This window comes from Thermobia domestica, chromosome 8 (assembly GCF_964235325.1).
Source record: "Thermobia domestica chromosome 8, izTheDome1.hap1.1, whole genome shotgun sequence".
In the NCBI taxonomy this organism is placed as follows: Eukaryota; Metazoa; Arthropoda; class Insecta; order Zygentoma; family Lepismatidae; genus Thermobia; species Thermobia domestica.
The window spans coordinates 37295823-37304039 of record NC_137461.1 but is presented as its reverse complement, the minus strand read 5'-3'; the positions used below and the strand labels follow the sequence as shown (position 1 = coordinate 37304039).

Here is an 8217-nt window from a genome sequence, read left to right as displayed (position 1 = left end):
GGCGTATGGTGGATGCAATAGTGCTTCCCTTTCAAGTGGTAGAATGGTGTACCGGGTTATCGTAGCCACATGGGGCTTAGCGTTGTCCTGTAACAGGAGGACCCCTTTGCCATTCAAAAGTGATGGCCCAAAAGTTTTGATTTTTTTCTTGAATACGGCTCTACTGCTGACAGTATAGACTACCACTGATGCTTTGACCAGCTGTAGCAGTTCCCGAGCAGTCCACCAAACACACAGGAGGACATTCGTCTAGTGCGATGTTGGTTTCGGCAGTTTTGGAAACGATTCATGGTACTCTAACCAATTATGAGAGCGCGTTGAGCTTGGTATAGGACCCACTTCTCATCACATGTCAACACTCTGTCCAGAAATGTGTCCTTCCTCAGACATGACAGAAAAAGCACAGGTTGTGCTCGAGGTGCCTTCTGGTCCAGAGTCAAAAAATGTTTGATCCATCGTCGTAATTTGTAGCGCTTCCCAAGCTGATACAGGTGCTACCGAATGGTTTCTCCACTCACACTTAATTATAGTCCGGGTGCCTCACGTGTCTGACCAGTGTTCGCCTCAATTGCCGCCTACATATCTTCATTTTGTACTCGTGGTGGTCTTCCGGCAGGTGGTACGCCTTCGAATGTTTCGCCACCGTCCTTAAACTTGTTAAACCACCGCTGCACTGTCTGCGTAGTAACGACATTTTCACCACAGTCCAGACATATCTTCCGCTACGCTGAAACTGCGTTTGACTCCAGTTTGAACTCGCCATCATACACGCCTTTATGACGCTCTGTAAGGGTCCCACGTTCACTCTATCCTTACTCAAGTTCACTGTGCAACTGAACTGCCACAACCAGAAAATATGTTGGATATACCCATACCAGCAACTGCAATTCGTCTTATCTCCATTCGTATTCAACTTAGGGTGTGAGGGCCAATTGAACACAGACCTCCACAAAAAGCGTTAGAACTTTCTTGGTTACCTTTATATATCACATGAAGGTTTGCTTATAGTAGGAAAATAATAATAATAATAATAATAATACAATTCAGATTCAATATATCAGTTACTTGGTATTTGTGATATTCCATCAGGGCAGTATGTACACTAGAAGTTATAGTATACCCGTATGAACAGTATATCTGATGTACAGGATTTCACTGTGGCTCTGAAAACTTTGCTAAACTGTTGCTTTTATGAAATGGAAGGGTTGGCTAATCATTGGTGAAAATTACCAATATCAATTTTAGTACATCAATGTTTAGTGTTGCCATAAACTTGGGAACTAAAACTTGGATATTCGTTTAAATTGCTCAAAATGAAACTTAACCCCTCACTCCAGAGGTGAGATTTCTACAATTATACCGCTATACCCCAGTTTTGGTTAATTTATAAGTTGTAATTTAAAGTTCCTTTTTAAAACCAATGTTGTGTCACACGGAATCTATTGCTAAAAATAGATTCCGAATCGTTAATAGCAGTTTCGTCCGTCGCAAGTGTCCCGCAGGGAATTGTATCCGAGTGCACGCGTGGAGAAATCTCTTGGGTTAGACACTTGGATATGACATCAGTGTGAGACCTCTGTGAATGCGACTTTATACTTTATAAGTGAAAGTGCACAACCGAAATTCCAGATATACTATTCGTTTTAATTTGCTGCTAATGCACTATTGAAAAGTATCACCTGTAGCATGGTAGAAGCTATTAAATTTGATTTAAAAAAAGATTCAGAATTATTTTTTCGCTAGAGAATATTAGTTAATTCTTCCCATCACTAGAACTGATTTCATGTTTGCCACTATGAGTATTGTCACACAATCTGGAATAGAAAAGTACTGCGGTAATAAAAGTACTCAATTAATTAAAATTTTCAGGTGAGCCGATTTAAAAACAGTAATTATGTACCAACAACCAGTGTTTCTTTCAGAAAAAAATGTTCCTGTGGTGCACATTTAGTATTCAGTGGGCACATACATTCTTACCGTACTATTCTATTTATTATTATACTATAGACGTATTATTTTGTTCTCCTCCGGGGTCCCTCTCTGAGCTCCGGAGGGGCAGTGCTTCCCAAGAACATGTCTGAAAGAAACACTGCTAACAGCAAATAGTAATCTTAAAACAGATATATATAAAATGATAATAAAAATATATTCCATCAATTTCAATGGAGAGAATACCAGTAAACACTTAAAATTCAGTGGTATATCCGAGAAAAACAAGAAATATATCGATCAACACTGGGTTTGGTTCCCGCTCGGTAAGTGAATCAAAATTTTGAACATTTAACATTTGATAAGCTTTATCATTAACAGGTAGGAGTATATATGTTAGATCATTATTTTGTTTTGTAGAAAAAAATAAAGCAAAACATCACTGTTAAGGACTGTTAATTTATTCTTTGCTCATTTCTACACAAAACTGCAGTTAAAATAAAATGAATGTAACATTATAGGCACATTTACCGAAACCATAAATCCATAAACTAGAACTAATGTTTAACTTGAATCGAGCCTATTTTCACTTGTATGGTCTCTGTTCACTTAGCCCCAGAAGGGAAACCCTGAAAAAGAAAATAATTTTCTTAAATTGTATATTGGTTGGAAACAAGATGAATTATTTTGTCAAATAGAAGTATATGACATAAATTATTAAAGCCAACAGCATAATGTAAAGCCTTTTATCACAGAAACTTCAGAACATGATTTAGGTTTCAGTCCTGTTTTATCTATGATTAGAAAACCTTTTATCTTTTTAGTTTTGTGTCAAATTAAGAACTAGTTGATAAAAAAGTTCACGCTAAACAGACGAGCATTTTCGTTAGATTATTTCATTAAAAATTTAGAACAATAATATATCTATTTTTACAAAGAAAAAGATAAACTTGAGAAAATATTAGTGTCTTATAATGTGATTCTTAAATGCAAGGGAGCCGATTCCACTGTAAATTTTTGGGGGGAGGAGAGGGGGTGGAACATTCAGATGTAGGAGGCATATATGAGGATTTTAAGACAAATTGCATTCAAATTGTGTAAAATATTGTCTATTCATAAATACAATGCTAGGGGGGAGACTTTGGATCGCAGCCTTTGATTAGATGCCCCTACCAAGGTCAGTACATAGTGAACTTTTAACAATTAATCTACATATATTAAAGTCAATAGTATGACAATTTTACTACGAAACCGTTCCTAGAATACTGCAGAAAAGTAACAGATGTCGTCTATTTATATGAACGATTGACAAAATAAATAGTTTTTTGAGCAGATACATACGTATTTTTAATTTCCTGTCATTATTTATTATTAAAAAAAAATAATAGAAAAGGAAAACTGAAATGAATGATCTATGTTCGGTATTTAGACAGTACCGTACTAATACTTAAAACAACAAGTGCTAACTTAAGGGAGTACATTTAAAAATGAAACAACTGTATAAATAGAAGTGACTAAAGAACACTTAGTAATAAGAGTAGGAAGTATTTTATGGTCCTTTAAATCAGGAGTTTGGAAAACAACAACCAATTATAAGGAGAATTTAGGTAAACAAGGCGTACACATTCATCCGAGAAAACAGCAAGAAAATTGAGAGATATTCAATTGCTCAAAGTATGCTCAATTATCCAAATATGAAATTATTTTTTCACTGTTAATATTTTAAAATTCTCAGCAGTCTATTCATACTAAAAATTGACAACATAAGTGTTTCGCTCAGATGCATATATAGATTCTTTGTTATATGGGATATTTATAAATCTAATTGACTGTCCTGAAGCTTTGATATGATCACATTTGCCAGCAAACGGAAAAGCACATCAATATAAGTATTTTACTCACCCCAATAATGGTATCCAAATCCAAAAGTGTTATCTCCTTTGAGGTCGTCACTTTCCTTTGCAGAGACTGGCCCCTGTTGAAGAGGAATTGCTGCTCCTTGAGGATATGCTACAGCAATGCATAAAAACACTGCAACCAAGGCAAAAAGCACCTGGAAAAAGAAAATGCAATTTATATCTCATATAAGGTTAATTATCAATTCTTTTTATAATTTGTTAAAACTATTTAAAAAACCGAGAAAAAAGAAAGTCAAAAAATGGATATTAAATTGGTTATTTTTTTCAATATTCGGTTTTAAAATCCTAATTCTACAACATATATTATTTGATACATTTTCGGGATTATACGTTTTATTCTAGATTCAACACAAATCACGAGAACACATACCAATACATTGAATTTACCATAATTTGCATAGATATATATAAAAGTTTACTGGGTTAAAGAGACTAATAATTCCAGATTACTTTACACTCCACAATTAACACATAATAAAGATGCAGAACCTCGTTGCTCTGGCACATGTTTTAGTAAATAATAAACCACGATAAAATATATCCATGTTAATATTATTTATAAAATCCTTTTAAAAATGTATATATTAATACACTATATTGCAAAATGAAACTATAGCCTTTCCGAGTAATCTAATTGACTCTCAATATTCCCTGCCGTATGAAATAAAATCGTCTTTTACATATACTAACATAAACACTGGCTAAGGGATTGCGTGCTTTTATAAAGTTTTAGTCACCAGGTATGATTTTTTTTAATAATAAAAAAATGACTCTCGTTCATGAAATTTATATCAGTAATAGAGTAATCTCGTTGGGTGAGCGATAGCTTTTTTTTAAATCCATGAACATGACAATTTGTGATTGTCAACATCATGTTCTGAGTTTCCTCGGGATATCCCGCTTTCTGAATGCATGCCTTTACTTATATGATAACTTACTGGATTTTGCAGACAACTATATAATAGTATGCTAACAATTAATATGGTGAGTTATTTCTCTCATAATTATGTTCTACTGAATTAAAATATTACATTTTACATATATTGCTTTACCTTTCCGTTCATTGTAATAACTTTCAAACACAGAAATTAACTGTAAACAATTCAACAGACAACTAACCTCTTATACCTAAATCCAACCTTGAATTATTTAATTCTTAATTAATCACCTGTCAATTAAGTGGTTGACTAAACACATCCACTTATATGTATAATTTAACAAAGGAACGACATAACAAGATGTATGAAACTGTTTAATACTAACTCAGCTGAAGAAATACTTAAAGAAGGATAACGGTAAACGCAATTAAAATAAAAAATGTACATATATTTTATGTTATTATCTCAAGCGTGTAATGTTTTTATGGTAGCGGCTTCCTTGTTCTATAATTATTTCATCTTTTTACACGTTGATATGGTTATACTCAATCGCGGAAATATTTATAAGTTAATCCAACTTGAACTAATTACAGTATTTACCAAATATTTCTATTGTAGTGCGTTTTCACAATTCACTGCGTTTTATGGTAGTAGTTGAACAAAACTTAAATACCAAAAAAGGATTCGAGATAACTGTTTCTCTTTGAATTATGAAGAAAAAGTGAATAATCAAACGTATATAGTAATCATGGAGGAAGTAAATTACTTCCAGGGAAACATCAATGTAATTTTATTACTATTAGTAATAATAATAATAATAATAATAATAATAATAATAATAATAATAATAATAATAATAATAATAATAATAATAATAATAATAATAATGTATTGAAGGCAGTTTACTCAAACATGATTTTAATGTGGAGCTGATTTCCATCCATATGTCCTTGAGTGATGTCAATCACTAGTAATCATTCCAAAGCATGAATGATAATATACGCACTTTTTTTTTGTGAAATTACGGGTATTTTATAGAACGTTATGGCTAGAATAATTATGTAAGGTGTGATGAAATCGCTCTCGTCCGTCTGAGTAATTGCAACCCCAAAACAAGTGCACCAACTAAATTTAAAAAGATAAGAATAGGAAGGCTGCTGTCCACGTAGAAAGTTTTCATAAACTCATTTCTAAATAAGGATATCGTTCTTAACAAATTAACTTCCTTATTATTGATTCAATTGAATTCCAAGCAGTGGATATGATTGCAAGACCTGAGAGAAACATACTGCATATTTCATTAAAACTTGCTCTTTTTTCGAAAATTGTCGTGCGACATGGTATTAGTGAGAAGGGTAAAATCAAACGTCGTTCTTGACCTATTTCAAGCACAAGCAGGGCCGGATTTATGCATGGGCCACGTGGGCCCAGACACTGGCGTATTTACGATTTAGTTTCGGGAGGGGCTTTGCTAACTTTCGGGGGGGGTTCCTGGAAATGTGAAAATTCTGCAAGATATTTCATTTACTTTACTATACTAAGATTTCGGGGGGGAGATTAAGCCTGGAAGCTACCCCCCTAAATACGCCACTGGGCCCAGATCTAGGGAGGCAAATTTTGAGGGACGGCAATTTAAAAATAATAAAACTAGAAAACTACTGAAAATACATATTTCACAAAGACTCAATGAAATAAGGAAAAGCGATTTTTTAATGGTCGTGACTACGATGATATTGTAGCAGATTAGTCGTTGCAAATATTGTCAAAAATCAGTTGGTTATTATGATGGTTTGATCAGTTGTTAGTGGATCTGATGGAAAAGGCGGTAGCAGGCAGCTCGACACTCCAAATAATGGCCATATATTGGAATTAAAGTATATTACATAAAATGAGTAATAAGAAATACGAACAATAATAACTAGTAATAGCAATAATTATAATTTCGGAGCAAACATAAAAAAGTACGTAATATTTTAAGAAGTGGATCCAGGAGAATGGAAGTTTTGGAGAGCGATACGATTGGTGTGTAGGGGCGGCAATTTTGCTAGGGCCCATGGGAGCGAAACATGGAAATCCGGCCCTGAGCACAAGCTGTAAGGATTGCGAAAAAGACTCAAAAAACCCACACTAGACTGTATCAATTTTTAATACTTTCTTTGATACTTATAAAGTACTCAATTTAGATTGTGGTCGGGGTCTAAATTCACTCCATCATACTTAAATGGTTCAAACCTATTAGCAATGGGGAGGTTCTCAGTTTCAGAAAAGTAATTATACAAATTCCATAAAATCGATTCCTTTTATCGAACATTTTCTGGAACATATATCTTTGCAATATGGAGGGGTACATTCGTTCCTTTTCAAGGTAATTTTAGCCCCATTCTTGACTGACATTAAGCTCACGAAAAAAAAACGCAAAGATATTGTATAAAAATCGAATATTTAAGCGAGAAATCGCCCGAGAACTCTTTTTGAAACTATCTAAAGTGAGGACACCCAGCTTCTCTTTCTTGATTGATTGAAAACTTATACAGTGATAATGATTATGAAGCCTCAGGAACAACAACAATTACATTATATTACACGAAAATTGAATATCATATATGAAAGTTACTGTCAAACACAGTTCTCAAATCGCAAGAGGATAATTACTCCGGGAGCAGTAAGTTTCCCATAATTCTTGCCTCCTTTAAATTTGAAAGAGAAGAACCTCTAAATAATATAAACACCAGATTACATAAAAACGTCTTATTACTTTAAGAAAGTTATTATGGAAATAATTTTTAAATTACCAGACAGGATGGAGGATTAAATTCTACTACTCAATCTTGCCTAATTTTAACTCCATACAGTGTTGATTACGACACTAAAAAAGTACATACTAAATTCAGCCCAGTAGGCAGAAAGAAGCAAGAGCGGACAATTTCCACACTAATAATTTTTGTCCCCTTTTATATTAAACATTCTTAAGATTTTTTGAATTGACTCAAAACTACGTACAGTGTAGACTTTTTTGTAATTTATTTATCAAATTAAATTAAATGTGGAACATTTTACTCATTTTCTGTAAAATAATATGTTTTTTTGCTTAATGCACCAAAAATCTATCATTAAAAAAATATGTAACTGAACTTATGTATCATTTTCGATTTGCATACTGTGGCTTTATCAGTTTAGGTGCTACAACTACAACATATTCAATTTTAAGTAATAATAAAATAATCTTCGTCTGTGTTATCAGTTTTTTCGCATATAAAGAAGTCACCTAAAGCCATCGAATTTTATACATAAACATATTTTTAACACATCAGAGAACGATTACACTCTTTATATTCTTTTTCTTTTTTTCTTTTGCTCCTTTATCAAATTTCAACTTGAAGTGAGGGGATTTGGGGTAGTATGTATGTAAATGTATGCTGGTGTGCTGGATGTGTTTGAAAATGGATGTATGATTCTATTTGTTTCTAAGAAGTTTTATCTGTATGCAAACC

General features: G+C 33.3%; 1 long non-coding RNA gene across 1 annotated transcript; it reads right to left on the bottom strand.

Moving 5' to 3' along the window:
- Positions 1 to 2375: 2375 nt before the first annotated feature.
- On the bottom strand, positions 2376 to 4927 carry LOC145691647 (uncharacterized). Its single transcript, XR_014132459.1, has 3 exons — positions 4901 to 4927; positions 3832 to 3982; positions 2376 to 2558 (listed from the first exon to the last, which is right to left on the bottom strand). It is a non-coding gene; the product is annotated as an uncharacterized LOC145691647 (long non-coding RNA).
- Positions 4928 to 8217: the final 3290 nt, after the last annotated feature.